This window comes from Heliangelus exortis, chromosome 4 (genome assembly GCF_036169615.1).
Source record: "Heliangelus exortis chromosome 4, bHelExo1.hap1, whole genome shotgun sequence".
NCBI lineage: Eukaryota > Metazoa > Chordata > Aves > Apodiformes > Trochilidae > Heliangelus > Heliangelus exortis.
Genome location: NC_092425.1, coordinates 39205134 through 39219342, shown reverse-complemented (window position 1 = coordinate 39219342; position 14209 = coordinate 39205134). Strand labels below are relative to the sequence as shown.

Genomic DNA, 14209 nt, shown 5'->3' with positions numbered 1-14209 from the left:
GGGAGACCTCATCACTCTCTCCAACTCCCTGAAAGGAGGTTGGAGCCAGGGGGGGGTTGGGCTCTTTTCCCAGGCAACTCTCAGCAAGACAAGAGGGCACAAGAGGTCTCAAGTTGTGCCAGGGGAGGTTTAGGTTGGACATGAGAAAGAATTTCTTTCCAGAGAGGGTGCTCAGCCATTGGAATGGGCTGCCCAGGGAAGGGGTGGGTTCTCCATCCCTGGAGATATTTCAAAAGAGCCTGGATGTGGCACTCAGTGCCATGGGCTGGGAACTGCAGCGGGAGTGGATCAAGGGTTGGACTTGATGAGCTCTGAGGTCCCTTCCAACCCAGCCAATTCTATGATGTAAAATCCTAGTGGAGACAACACATACGTAGTTTACTCTTTATTGTAACTGGACACCTTCAAACCAGTTATCAAAGATGGTCTGGAGTAGCTGCAGCTGGTTAAACCACCTCTACTGAGGGAATTCTCCAGTAAGAATTTGCATTTGTGGGAACGAGAACTGAGTTAGTAATTCATACATTGAAATTCTAATCAAATGAAAATTCCTAATTCTTTTTTTAAAAGACCAGAATGTAGCCAGTTGATGAAAACCTAAAGCCACTTCTTAGACATGCCACAAATGGCCAACAATTTCTGCAAGGTGAAATTTCTTCTGACTTTGCTTGGCATTCACTGTTAGTTCCCCTCCTTTGTGGCACAGCCTTCTAGAACCATTGAAAATGGATTTTTAGAGCAGACAGGTGATTTTCACCCAACACAGTGGCTTTGAACCTGTGATGTGTTACCCCACTTCAAATGATGATTTTTTTTTCCATCATTCAGTTAGAGATTTAGAAATTCCAACTGCAGGAGCAGATGTGAAAGACTTGAAGAGAAAAATCAATTTGAAATGGGAGTCCTAAGGTACAACCTGCAAAAGGCACATGAGGGAAAAAATGCCAGCCCTGTGGTGATTTCTAAAACCAGTACAAGAGTTGGGGAGCTGAAGTTAGTTTGTTTTTACTTTTTTTTTTTTTTTTTTCCCAATCACTTTATTTACCATTTTCCTGCAATACCTTTTGAAAGCAACAGCACTGGAAAAAAAAGTGAATGCCACAGGTTATGCACCTTTTGTTCCACACTCCTTAAATCCAATAATCACATTGTTACCCTTATGAAATGTGGACCTCTGGTCCTAATTGGACAGTTTATCCTCAAATTAAATTACTGACAGAGAGCCACAAATTGATTGGGAATTAAAAAATGAAGACTCCTTTCATTTTGCTGGCTGATACCAAACACAATAAATTTGGGAAGGACCTAAGGGTCACTGCAGGTGGCACAGACCTAGGAGGGAACAAGGGAGAGAATTAAGGAGGGATTGCAGCACTGTGGAATTCTGTTTAGTAGTGGCACAATGTGTTCTTTAAGAATTAAATCAGTAGTTATTCTGGTCCTGGTGTCTGTAATCATTCTCTGACAAAAGTGGAAGCTAGAAGTTTTGTACAGACCACTTTCACAAAAAAAAAAAAAAAAAAAAAAGAGAAATTACAGTCAGTATATATCTGAATAATGAGAGCTGAACTTGTTCAAATCCATATTATAGAGCAATTCAAGTGATGCTTTAAACCAAAGAGGAACAAGTAATTTTTCTTTCCAAATAAGATGGGTCACACAATGAGGATGGCAGCAGCTTATTCAGTAGTAACTACACCAAAAGCAACTTGATATATATAGACTAAACCTTGATCTGGTGGCTCTTCTTTCCTACAGACTATTTCTGTAAAAAACATTAATCCTGGCAACTTTCAATCCCTGAGGAAAGCTATTGTCATTCCTGTAAGTGCTTTTAAATTATTTTCTTCCTGTTTAAACCTAAACTAAACTATAAATACACAATTAAAGATTACCAGCACCATTCATTAGATGTGACACAGAAGGCTGGCACTCAGCATTACTCACTATTTGGGAAAAAAAACCCAAACACAACCTTGTATCTTTTTAAAGCAGAAATATTCATGGCACAAAAGCTAAGGAGTTGTATATAAAATTATAGGTGACACCAGTGCTGGTACTGAGAAGGCTTTGAATGCTTTTAGATTAAATAAGATGAAAAGAGTTAGTATTCTTTTTTGGGGGTGAAAAAAAGAACAGTTTCTGTCAGACACAGCCAGTATCCAAACGTGCTGTGTCTTTCATCTGAAGATAACTGCTGTCTGATTTTTTTTAGGTTTTCTTACTTGCTCTAAAAGAAAAAAAAATGAAAAAAGAAAAAAGAAATATGCAAAGTTCTGCCGGTATGGTTTTCCTAATACTAAAAAAAAAAAAGAAAAAAAGAAAAAAAAAAGCCAAACATAAATAAGTAAATAAATACATACAAACCAAAACAAGCACTTTTTAGTTAGATTCTGCAGCTCTAGGAAATTACTAGATAAGCAGCCAAAGAGAAAAATTGCTTGGGGATTAAGTTAGATGACAAATGTACTGCTGTGCCATCCTATCTGCAGTACAGCTGTCCCAGACCTCCTGCATGACCCTCTGTGTAATCTCTGGGGCTGCAGTGGATGTTATCTGCAGGGAACAGGATGAGGCTTCACAAGTGACATCTCCTCATCTCCCCACTTGGAAATCCTGTGTCAGTCACACGTGCTGATGGACATTAGATTGGGTCCCTTTTTGGAAACTTCTGTAACACAAGAAAGTTCCTAGGCTGCTGAAAACATCATCTACGGATGGAGATGGTCCAAAAGGGGTTTTCTTCTTTTCCTAAAATATTTCTGGAGAAGGCCAGAAACCATTGTTTTGGGGAAGCAAATTTCAGGATGCTTTTTTTTTTTTTTTTACAGGGACTATAGGTCATGCACAACACAGAGGATATGTCTGTGGAGAAGGGATCTGCAATTTTTTTCCCCCCCATTTACCTTGTTGCAAACTTGGTGGGATAGAAAGAAGCAGCTGGGTTCAGGAAGGATCAGGGCTTGTTCAGAGGTCATTTTATGAGCTCAATTTAAGCAATTTATTTACTCCAGAGGAGAAAATTAAGCCTGCTCTTAGCAGGTTGTCACTATTCCTTCCAAACACAGAAAGGGTGTTAAATAGCAGTTACCAGGGTTTTAGTTTGGGGACATAACACTGAGAAAGCTTTTAAGGAGGAGTGGTGTCTGGAATCTATTTTTAAACACTTTTAAAAGGTTATTCAGGACAATAATAACCATAAATGGAGGAGGAAGAGGTTATATCTCATGCTGGCTCCAAGCTTACCCAGATAACATGATCTTTAGGAAATAACCACCAGAAGTCCTGTAAAATCTGTAATGGTGCCACACACTTGTCTGCTCAGTGTACCTGGTCAAGGATGCTGTTATCCCCAGATAATGTGAACTATCCATGAATCCTTCCAAATGCAGGAGGTGGAATAGTGGCCACATTAAAGGTAATGGAGATTGCCTTCAGCAGGACAGAGGTTTTGCTTCAAGAAGAATCCTGCTCTCAGCTGTTAGTGTGGACAGCTGTGTCTGTATCTTCTGATTTTCTTTCCTGTCTCCTTCCTGTATGGACCTGCTACATTTTTTCTTTCTGTTAGGCAAGTACTGTATGAAAGGCAGAAATTTACAAAACCATTCAATTCATCATTTGAGGAATAAAGAACCATTCTGAACTTTTTGCCATGATTAACCATTAAGCTTGCTGGGTTCCCAGCAGCTAGGGTGAGATTTCCAGTTAGCATTTTTTTCCTTTCAATATTTATGAGCCATGTATCCACCCCAGGTTAATCCTGTCATGGGAAAGCACATTTCACTTTTGTTTAAGGAAGGGTCCTTAGGACAATTCCATGTCCTAAACACCTAAACACCTGCCATAATATTATCTATACTTCCCTGCTACAGGCTTGCTGGTTTTAGTCCTTCATAAATCATGTTTATTATCTCCTCCTTGTTAATAATGCAGAAAGCTAAAGTGAAGAACCAGTGCAACTAAACTGTTTGGTACTGGATTTTTCTCCTAATGAGAAAGCTGCAGCAATAGCAAAACTAAACCATGGCCTGAGTAGGATACATTGGATATCAAACTCAACTTAACCTGCCATTTAAATGATAGAGCCCTAAAAGCATTTTAAAACTGGGCATTTACACCAAGTTTAGCTTGCTCAAAAAGTTTAAAGCAGAAATCTGAACAAGTTTGCTTCTTTTTGCAATGTAAGGCTTCATTCAAATATTATGTAATCATTTCTTATGCTGGCATCATTTTTCAACTCATCATTTTAAAACTGTGAGGGAGCATTAGCTTATTAGCTTTCTACTCCTGTAAAAGAAATACTGGTGTTTTTCTCATCCTGGTTTTCATGAATATTCCTGAATAGCAGTAAAATCCCAGCCTGTCAATGTCTGTTTCACTGGAACAGGTAATATCTAATATGATATAAAAATAACCACATGGCAGTGGTTCTAAAGACAATAGTAATAGCTTTTCTTAGTTTAATAATAAAATAGTGTCTTGTGTGTGCTGCATTTCAAACAATATCCTGTGTATGTGGCATGAAGTACAGAAGGGAATTACATGAATGGCAAGATTGAAACCTTCTCTTCCCCCAGAATTGTTTTAAAAGCTACATCAGTTCATAGTTTTGATTAAAAAGAGCAATTACTCTTCATCTCCTGTTTATACAGCTATAATACCTACAGGTCAAGTAAGAGACCAGGCTGTGTTGTGCACTGGATTTTTTAAACAAATGGAACTGTGACAGATCAGTCTGAGGACACTCACCATCTGAAACCTTGACAGCAGGCAATAAAATGTTGGCTCTGGTGGTCAGAAAGCTGGATGTAACCAGTTGCTCTCAGTGTTACTTCAAAGCTGTCTCAGTCCATCATCTGACAGCCAACCCCAAGTGCATCTCAGACCTGTAAGAGCAGCAGAAAATTTAGAAGAGATTAATGTTTCGAAATCAGAAACTTTAAGAAAACTAATCAAAGTTATTTTTTTTAAAATCAGAGACTTTTAAAAGTCTTTTGTGCAGGACAAGCAGCACTCTGTCAGCAGAACCACAACAGATACATATATATACATATACACCTAATTACATATACACATGTATGTGCCTATAATTATACCTAATTGGACACAAAGGAAAAACAAGTCAGAAGGTAAATGTAGCCAGAAATGATGCAACCATCAAGTGGTTTGAACTCTCTCAGTTTTGATCTAGAAGGCTTTCAAATTTTGGCAGTTTTGATTGTTCTACAGTTCTGGGACATGAAGGGACAGAGCTGCCAGCAGGAAGTTAATCTGTCATCACAGCAGAATCTAATGCAAGATTCCAATGAATCAAGCCCAATGTATATTTTCTGGTAAAACTACAAGCAATTTAAAACTTCTCCTTTCTACACTAGGAATGCAAATTATAGGGAGTGCCTTATTTAACCTATTTATCTTTAGGACAGCTTAAAATAGCCATTGACATGTCACAACCAAGGGAGGAAATTAAAATGCTGGCTCCACTTCCCAGTTTTCAGGTGTTGAATTTATAGAAATGCTCCATTTTTTTTTTAAGTTGTCAGCAAATTCCCTTCAGGTGCATATAAATCTTCATTTCTAACTTTGAAGAAAGGAAACAGCAGGAATTGCTAGCAAATGATCTGAATAAAGCTTTTGTCTTTTTAAATGGTTGAAGATGATATGCTATGAATCAAGGTATCTTGGTGCAAGTAATCCAGTGAAAGATTCCCAGGGCCTACAATGGTTCTGTGGAAAGAACAAGAATGAGGAAAATGACAAAAAACACTTTTAATCACACCTGCCACTACAAAACACATTGGCAGAGCTGACTAGACTTCATACCCAGTGACAAAAGGTATAATCAATGGGTAAGTCTGGAATTTAAACACTTAAAGGACCCCATAAATCATGGTGCACCATGTTTAAGCTTTTCTTCCAATTGTCCTCTCACAGAGGAATCCCAACACCACATTGTCACTCTACAATTACAAATTGCAATATCTTCAACTTGGATATTCTATGGCTTCCCTGCAATGGGAAATGAAGCTTAATAGCCTGGTATTTAAACTAAAAATACACAGCTTTGCCATTATTGTGGGCACAATAGCAAACCCCATTGGAATTGGGCATCCAAGCCACGGGGAGCTTGGAGTTAATTTCATCACCTTAGACAATAATTTGCTCTTTGTAGTCGTAGTTATCTCTTTCCACAGTTGCTTCTCTTTTTCTGTTGTTTTGTGATGTCCCATTAATCACAGATACATTTACCCTGTGTCATGTGATTCATCATCCTTTATCCTCACAGCTGTTTCCATCCTTTTGTACTCAGATAAACTCTAATTTAAGCAACCTTGAATATCAGGCTGGCTGCTGAGGATCAGCTACTCCAACCACACAGCCCCAGGTTTTGAGCCTTTACAGCTCCTGCTGGTGTTGGGGTGGAGGTCATGTTCATCTCAAATGACTGGATATATTTTTTGATGTAGGTCTGACACGACAGGGAAGTAAAATGCAGTTTTCTGATGTGAAAGTCTGCTGCACCTTCTCTTTTTCCATGTCTTCAAGTCTTTCAACCTTCTTCCTAACATGAAAAAAAGTTTCCAACCTTTGATGATTCCCTCACTTGGGGAACAAGTTAGTGGGCTCTTAAAGGACCTTCTTTGACCCTTTTGATGCCTTTTCAGGTGGGCAACGTGCCCAACATTGCACTATTCATAGAATATTTCCATATTTAAGCAGCCACACTTTGCAATGAAGTATCTGAGGCAGATATCATCAGAGGTTCCTCCTGTGATCAAGTCTCTCATATATATTCACTTTTAAAAGACTTGTGCTGACTTAGAAATTTTTGTTCTACTTTTCCAGCATCTCAGCCTCCCTCTGTTTAATGGGATTCACTCAGATGCAAAATGGTTGAATGGATGGAGTCTTGAGCAACCTGATCCAGGGGGAACTGTCCCTCTCTGTGGCAGGGGGGTAGAAATTAGATAATCTTTAAGGTCCCTTCCAACCTCAGTCATTTTATGATTCTATGAAAATGCTAAATGAGGACTAATTATTACCTTTCTTTGGCTTCAGAGCTAATAAAAAGTATCACCATAGTGTGACAATTTTTTCATAGGTTTATTGTTTGCACAAAACCTAAGACTGCACGCAGCATACAAACCTTCCATCAATTCTATGAAAATTCCATATTTTTTTTCCAATTCTAGCTACAGTGATGAAGCAAAGAATGGAAACCTGCATAATGAAGGATGCTGGTTCACATGATACAGGAGCTAAGGTCTGATTTTACATCACATCCTCCACTACTTAAATAGGATGCCTGACTCTAATGACAAATGCCAAGGATTAACCACAAATGCCAAGCATCATTCTAAAACACAGCCACCCACTCCTGCACCTGCAAGTTGTTGCTCCACTGATCAAGAGAAGCAGGTGCACTTCACAACCTCCTCCTGCATCCCAGGAACCTGGCAGTGTTCCATGATTAACGTGGAATTCCTAAATGAAGTCCCTCTTTTAGAAACTGTGCCACTGGCAAATTAGAAATTTGTTTTGAAGGTTGAAATGCAATAGAAATTGACAACTGTCTCTGCCATGATTGCTGCTTGTTAATTTGGATAATTTGTTTATTGTTTGGAGCATGTTTGTTTTTTAGGCTGTCTACACAAGCCAAACCCTTGAGGCATCAACAGGAACAGTCTAATCTCTTCAAGGATGCAATTTGTACTCTTAAAGTCTCAGAGTGAATAGCAGTATGAAGCCAAATAAATTAGATGTGTGCTGGGATTCTGAGGAGTGATGAAGGCTACACACAAGCCCAGGTAACCAGCACCTGCCCAACTAACATATGCTTCTTAAAAAAAAAAAAATACACACAACAAAATCACAGTGAGAGAAATTTAAATTAATGCACTAGTATTACTGACAAGGGGTCAATGGGACACAGTCATAAATCCAAACACTTGATTTATTGAGGGCTTGATTCCTAGAACTGTTTTTCTATAATCCAGACAAACATGAAAGTGAATATTTAATGGAAAGAAATGGCAGAGTCCTATTTTGTTACCCTGGAAGTCAGGGGGCTGATGTTACGTCACCAGTGTTCTGCATAGTCACAGAATAATAGAATGGTTTGGGTTGGAAGGGACCTTAAAGATCATTTTATTCCAACCCCCTGCATGGGCAGGGACACCTCCCACCAGCCCAGGTTGCTCCAAGCCCCATCCAACCTGGACTTGGGCACTGCCAGGGATGGGGCAGCCACAGCTTCCTTGGGCAACCTGGGCCAGGATCTCACCACCACGAGGGAGGATTTCTTCCTAATGTTTAACTTAAATCTCGCCTCTTCCAGTTTGGAAGTTTCCATCCATCTTGCATGGACGGGGCACTCACCCCCTCTCTTGCCCAATGTCTCCCCACCCTCACACTGAAGAATTCTTCCCTAATATCCGAGTCAGACCCAGAGAATTGAGCACCTTGCAGGAGAGAGCCCTTGATTACTGTTATTCTTTTCTCACCAAATGTTTATGCAAGGAAAAGTCAATACATGATTATAAGGTCTCTGTGTTCTTGTTACTAATACCATTAATAAAAGAAAAAGAAATAAAACAGCTTAGATTACACCATCTAGCAGTCATGCTATTTCAATAGCAACAATTTGGTCACTTGAGACCCATTTTTAGTATTGGACTCTTCATTTTGTCATTGGGTGAGGTATTTCTGCTTCACATCTGCCTCTCAATCAATCAGAAATTTTTTTGTATTTCCATCGTCTGAGAATCTTTGATTCTAACAGACACATTGAAATACACATTATAATTTTCATGTGTTTTTCATCTCTTAATCCCAAGATGCAGCCATTTGGAGGGAGCTGAATACCGACTTAAAAATAAAATCACTGCAGATTTTGTTTCACGTTTCAGTTATGGCAAAGAAAATATATTAGGCCAAGTTAGCTGGAAGTTGGCTGTATTTTAAGAACTCACTACATGCAGTTGCTGTAAATTTGGAATATATGAACTTAGATGGAGATGACATTATGCTGTGACTAAGTTTTCTCACAATGATGTACCCAGCTCTGCCTCTGACTTTTTTTTATTTACATCCAGTGACAACAGATATGACTGAACTTAGTATTTTTACATATTACAACATTTACATATTTACAGACACTGAAGAATTCACTTAAGGTTTCAGGTAATGTCTAACTGCTGTTACTTTATAAATTGTGTCCATTAAAGGAGAACTCAAGTAATTTTTTGACAAAGCTGACAAATTCAACTGCTGCTGTTGGTGGTGGTGGTTTGGATCTAAATATTCAACAAATGGTTCTCAAATCATAGAATCACAGAATGCTTTGGGTTGAAAGGGAGCTTAAAGATCATCAATTTCCAACCCTCCTGCATGGGCAGGGACACCTCCCACCAGCCCAGGTCCCTCAAAACTCCATAAAATTCTGTGTGAGTATTGAAATTGATCCTCAGAGGTGCTGAGTGCTTTGAACATATTAAATTCAATATTAACATCCTGAAATGAGCAAAAGATGTTTTGTCAAGTGTTAAATAATGTTAAATAATGAAGATGACTGCAAGACTCCAAACAAAGTCTCAGCTAATAAGCAGTATTGTCAGACCCAAGGCTTGTCTGGGATGTTTGCAGGACTGAGATCTCTGTGTCTGTCTCCCACTTTACATCCACTCTGCATTAATTTGGCAGTAATTAGTGGGAAGTCTGAGCTGGACCTTAGACCTGTGATGAATTCCTAGCAGCAGAACACTCAGGTAAAAAAAACACTATGGGGAAGAGATGATATTTGTCACTGCAGGATGATGACAACTTCTGTAAAACTGAATTGAGTCTGAAGTGCAGCTGAGCTCCATTAGGCTTCTTAGGGATCCTGATCCCATAAGATTCCAGATGAGGAACACAGCTGGAATAGCCCACAGATCATTTCTGGCCTGCATAAATGAGCTGAGAAAAATATCTACACCTATCCAACCCTTACCACGAGGAAAAGCTGGGATTCCTCTACAAGAGGCTGGTGACACAAAGCTTACTACTAGTGCAAGTTCTGAGCTAATTTTAAGCATGGTCCAGAAGAGCCAGCATGAGAGGTAAATATAGCTTAGGTTGCTCTTTCCTCCCTGCTTGGGCCAGAGAGAGAGAAAAAAAATAAAAAGAAGGAGCAATTGTGTCTGATGGCTCCTCTGGAGCTAACAGAATTAAAGTATTGATCAAGGACTTTTAGCCCTTTCTTGACAACAGCTCAGACACCACTGTTTGACACTAAGATGCCTGTGCAGGTGCTATTTCCCCTTGCAGCATATTCCCTCTAAATGTGCCAGCATCTGAGAGCAGGTTTTGGAGCCATACCTAATATTTCTCTTCTAAAAACTCAGCTTGCATCTGGGCACTCTGCCTTGACAGAACTTTTATTTTTCACTGCCATTTTCTCATCTGGCATGGCTGGTCTTTAGTAAGAAGAAACAGGTTCTGTAAGCAAATCTATAGAAGGAAGATGGAAAAAGCCCCTTTTATTGCCTAGGCAACAGTCACCTGCATTTCAAGGGTTTTCAGTCTCATGCCTTTACAATACAATCTTCAAAGGTGTTTTGTAAAAGTTCTTTTCAGCCATTATACCAAACAGAAGCTGTAAATGGCATAATTCCTCATTATAATTTTGTCCTTCTGTTTTCAGAGGTGCCTGATGCACTTCAGTGCTCAAGGAACAGTAATAGAGGAATATGATAGTATGAAAGTCAACCCTTACACTTGGTCCTCTCTTACTGATTTTTAGATACTTATGCACGAAACTGTATCTGATTTAAGACATTGTTTAGCACCGAAATGTCCTCATCTCTTTTATTCAATGTGAGAAGAAAAATAATAAAAAGAAATCTTCTGGCAGTTATTTCCTCCTCTTCTCATGAATGTTCCCAGCACGAGATTGCGGTGTTAAAATAGAGGCTCAGCTATTACAATATTATTTCTACAGCTGTATTATAAAAAATGAACAGTCACAAAAAAAAAAAAAAAAAAAAAAAAGAAAACCAACCCACCCACAGATTACTCTTTGATCATCTGAAGCAAGGCACTGAAGGGCAATTCAGGCCTGCATTAAGCAGCCTGCAGTCTCATCCTAAACATCCTAAACATCCTCTCATGAAAAGACCAAAAAGCACCTCTCAGGACTATGGTGGAACTGTCCCTGTAGCAGGACTTGTCTTGGATTCAGGTGTTATTTACACACCCCAGAACAGGCAGCCTGTGCCAGCTGCAACAGGTTTTCCCTGCTATTTAATTCCTAGTCTGACGAGTTGTATTGTTACCCCTTACCTCCCTCTGCCTGTCTCAGCTCTGCTGTAGAGGGGAACTGGGACACCAGCAACACCCAAAGCCTTTTCTTAAGTAATGTGGACCTGTATGTGCTGGAAAGTCCTAATAACACTTTGGAAAGAACATTGCAAGACAGCCTCTTGTGTTGATAATCCAAGTAAGGATCAGACCCCAACTGTTGACACCATAGAGTGCAGGAACTCAAAATTACCAGCATATAAATTACTTCTGCTTGATACAGACTGAGCATTTAGAATATTTTCATTACCACTTTCCAGCTCATTAACCTTTTTGTATCAGAAAAAATACTGATATCCAGCCAGGATGAACTCATGAATCATTTAATTGGTTTCAAGTATGACCCAATAAGATCAGGGAAAAAAACTAAAGGCAGGCTCTCAGGTGCTTATTTTTTACCTGATTATCTTTGGCATAAACATAATGATGATTTTCTTTAATTTAGTGTAATTATAATTTACATTATTAGAGTGGCCTTGCAAATTGAGGTAAAAGCTTTACAGAAATACAAAGCAACAGCACTTCCAACTTTTGAAATGAAAGAGCAATGCTCTCCATAACAAAGGGGGGAAAGTGGCAAACAACCAATCTGAATGAAAGCATAGTGCATTTTACATTAGAGGAATGTGCATTATTCACACTGGAATATGTGTGAATATTCCTCTCCTATGGCTGAAAAATATCCTTGCAGACATTTGAGCTCCCATGCACGAGTGGGATGCAGGGGTCTGTTTAACAAGAATGAAGCAAAATCCTCTGAAAAATCAGCAAGTAAAGATGATGTGAGAGTCAGAGTGCTGAAAAACCTATTCAGTCTTTACTGGGGAATCTGGAGTGAAATGGGATGGAAATTTCCCTTTAGAGGCAATGACATATTCTTCAGGAAGCTTTAGGAATTGTGGTACTTTCTCACTTAATTTAAATACAGAGGCAAAGTAGGGAGCTGTAAAAATGGAAGTGTAACCTCCTGAGTAGATGGTCTTTTAAGGAACAAAATCTTTTCCAAAATAGCAGTCATAAGGGGTTAAGTCCTTGCAGTGTGTGCTTAAGTCCATCTGGTTGGTATCAGATGATGGTCATGCAGTCAGGTTAGGCTCAGAAATAGTGTCCAGGAAAGAAACTCTACCTGAATGTCTCTTAAAAGGTTAGCAGTGTTGGTTTGGTTTTTTTCAGAGCCCAGTCTAGTTAATGTGTCCTGAGAATATCTGGAGTCAAGCTCTGGAAGCAGGACAGACAGATAAGGGTGGACCTCAGTGTATGGATTGTGACAGAGGTGTTCCTAGACATCAGCCAAAGCAGATCTTTAAACACCTAAGGTGCTGAGAAACAAAAATTTTCAGGATTATTACTAAGAATTTCAGAATTGAAACTTCTTTGTCAAAATCCCAGCATATAAACTTCTTGGTCAATCAGAGCATTAAAGCCCTTTACTAAAGAATCTCTGGACATTCTAACTTCCCAGTTGCTTCCATGAAATGGTACCCAGTGGTGGCTGGAATAGACAGAGAGACACCCAGGTGACACCAGTCATGGCAGGTGAGGTGACATGAAAAAATCCCTCCCTCACTCCACACACATCTATGAAGAAATATTAGCAAGCTGGGAAGAAGTTACAGAATATGGCATTTGTAGGCTTTGATTTTGCAGCATTGGCAGCAAGTTTATAAGTCTCAAGGAAAAAAAAAAAAAGGGAATCAATAATCCTTTCTTCTATAAATAGTGTCAGGATTTGATTAGCTCAAAAGCTGAAGAAAATATGCTCCAAACCAAATATGTTTATATTGTATGTTAGGAATCATGACCAGATTTCACTTTGCTGACTCTCTGTTAAGAATCATTTAGTTTTGAGTCCACAGAGAAATTCACTGAGTTTTGGAAGCTCTAAAATACTCACAATGTTATTCTGCTTTTCCTCAGGAGACTTTTATTCTGCATTTATAGCAATAAGAGAGAGAGGACTTGGGCAGAAGTGACTGGAAAATACACTGAATGAAATTTAATTTTATGGACATTTAGGTGCCTTGTTCCCATGGGTTTCTTTGAAAATTATTTATTTAAGAAATGCATTCAGTAGATTCAGGGCTCTGCATTAACACATTTTAGGACTGTGGATCATGAAATCATCTGGCCTGTCTCCTTCTATTATACCAGCTATAAAGCCTGAGCTAGTAACTCCCCCAGTAGGCTCAATAGTTTCTGCTTTGTAAATAAATATCTTTAGGGAAAAAAAAAAAAATTCCTTTCTGGAGCTGAAGACACCAACAGACAGAGGACTTACAAGTTCACTTCATACATATTCCACTTATTCCACTCATCCCAATGACTAAATTATGTCCTTGATTTTGTAGCTGATCTTATGCAGCACCAACATTCAGTCATCAGCTTTTTTAAGGCACTATTTCTAAAACTTTTTCACCAACTTCTAGACACTAAGGTCTCTCTTGGAGATGCTATATGCTACCTAATTTTAAATTACCTATTTTCAGGTCATTTCTTGAGTGAAACTGTGGATATATTAAAAAAAATAAACAAAAAAGATTTTCACCTACAGGTTGTTTGCAATGTACTCAGAAAAGGCAGTATTTGGGGTTATATATTTTGCACCAACCTGCAACCAACCAAGCAACCTCTCTGAATAAGCAGCTTCTGAAATTGCAAGAGGCACTGACAATACCTCTGCAAATACTTCTGAAATTACTCTTAGCAAGTGGCTATTCACAGATGTAGTAAAAATAATAATAAAAAAAAGTTTATGAAGATTCTTGCCAATAAAATCTCAGTTGAGTTAAAAAATATGTATCATAAAACCACAGAGAAGGAGTATGGACACTCTCAAAGTAATGAGTGCTATTTGTGTGCCTTTTTCAGC

General features: G+C 38.8%; 1 long non-coding RNA gene across 1 annotated transcript in view; it reads right to left on the bottom strand.

Annotated features, from left to right (window-relative positions):
* Window positions 1-2741: 2741 nt before the first annotated feature.
* The window catches only part of LOC139796367 (uncharacterized), a 33961-nt gene continuing 22493 nt past the window's right edge, over window positions 2742-14209 (bottom strand). Inside the window, exons 3-4 of the long non-coding RNA XR_011725978.1 lie at window positions 4750-4886; window positions 2742-3055 (exon numbers count right to left, since the gene is read on the bottom strand). This is a non-coding gene — a long non-coding RNA (uncharacterized lncRNA). The remainder of the gene's footprint in view (window positions 3056-4749; window positions 4887-14209) is intronic.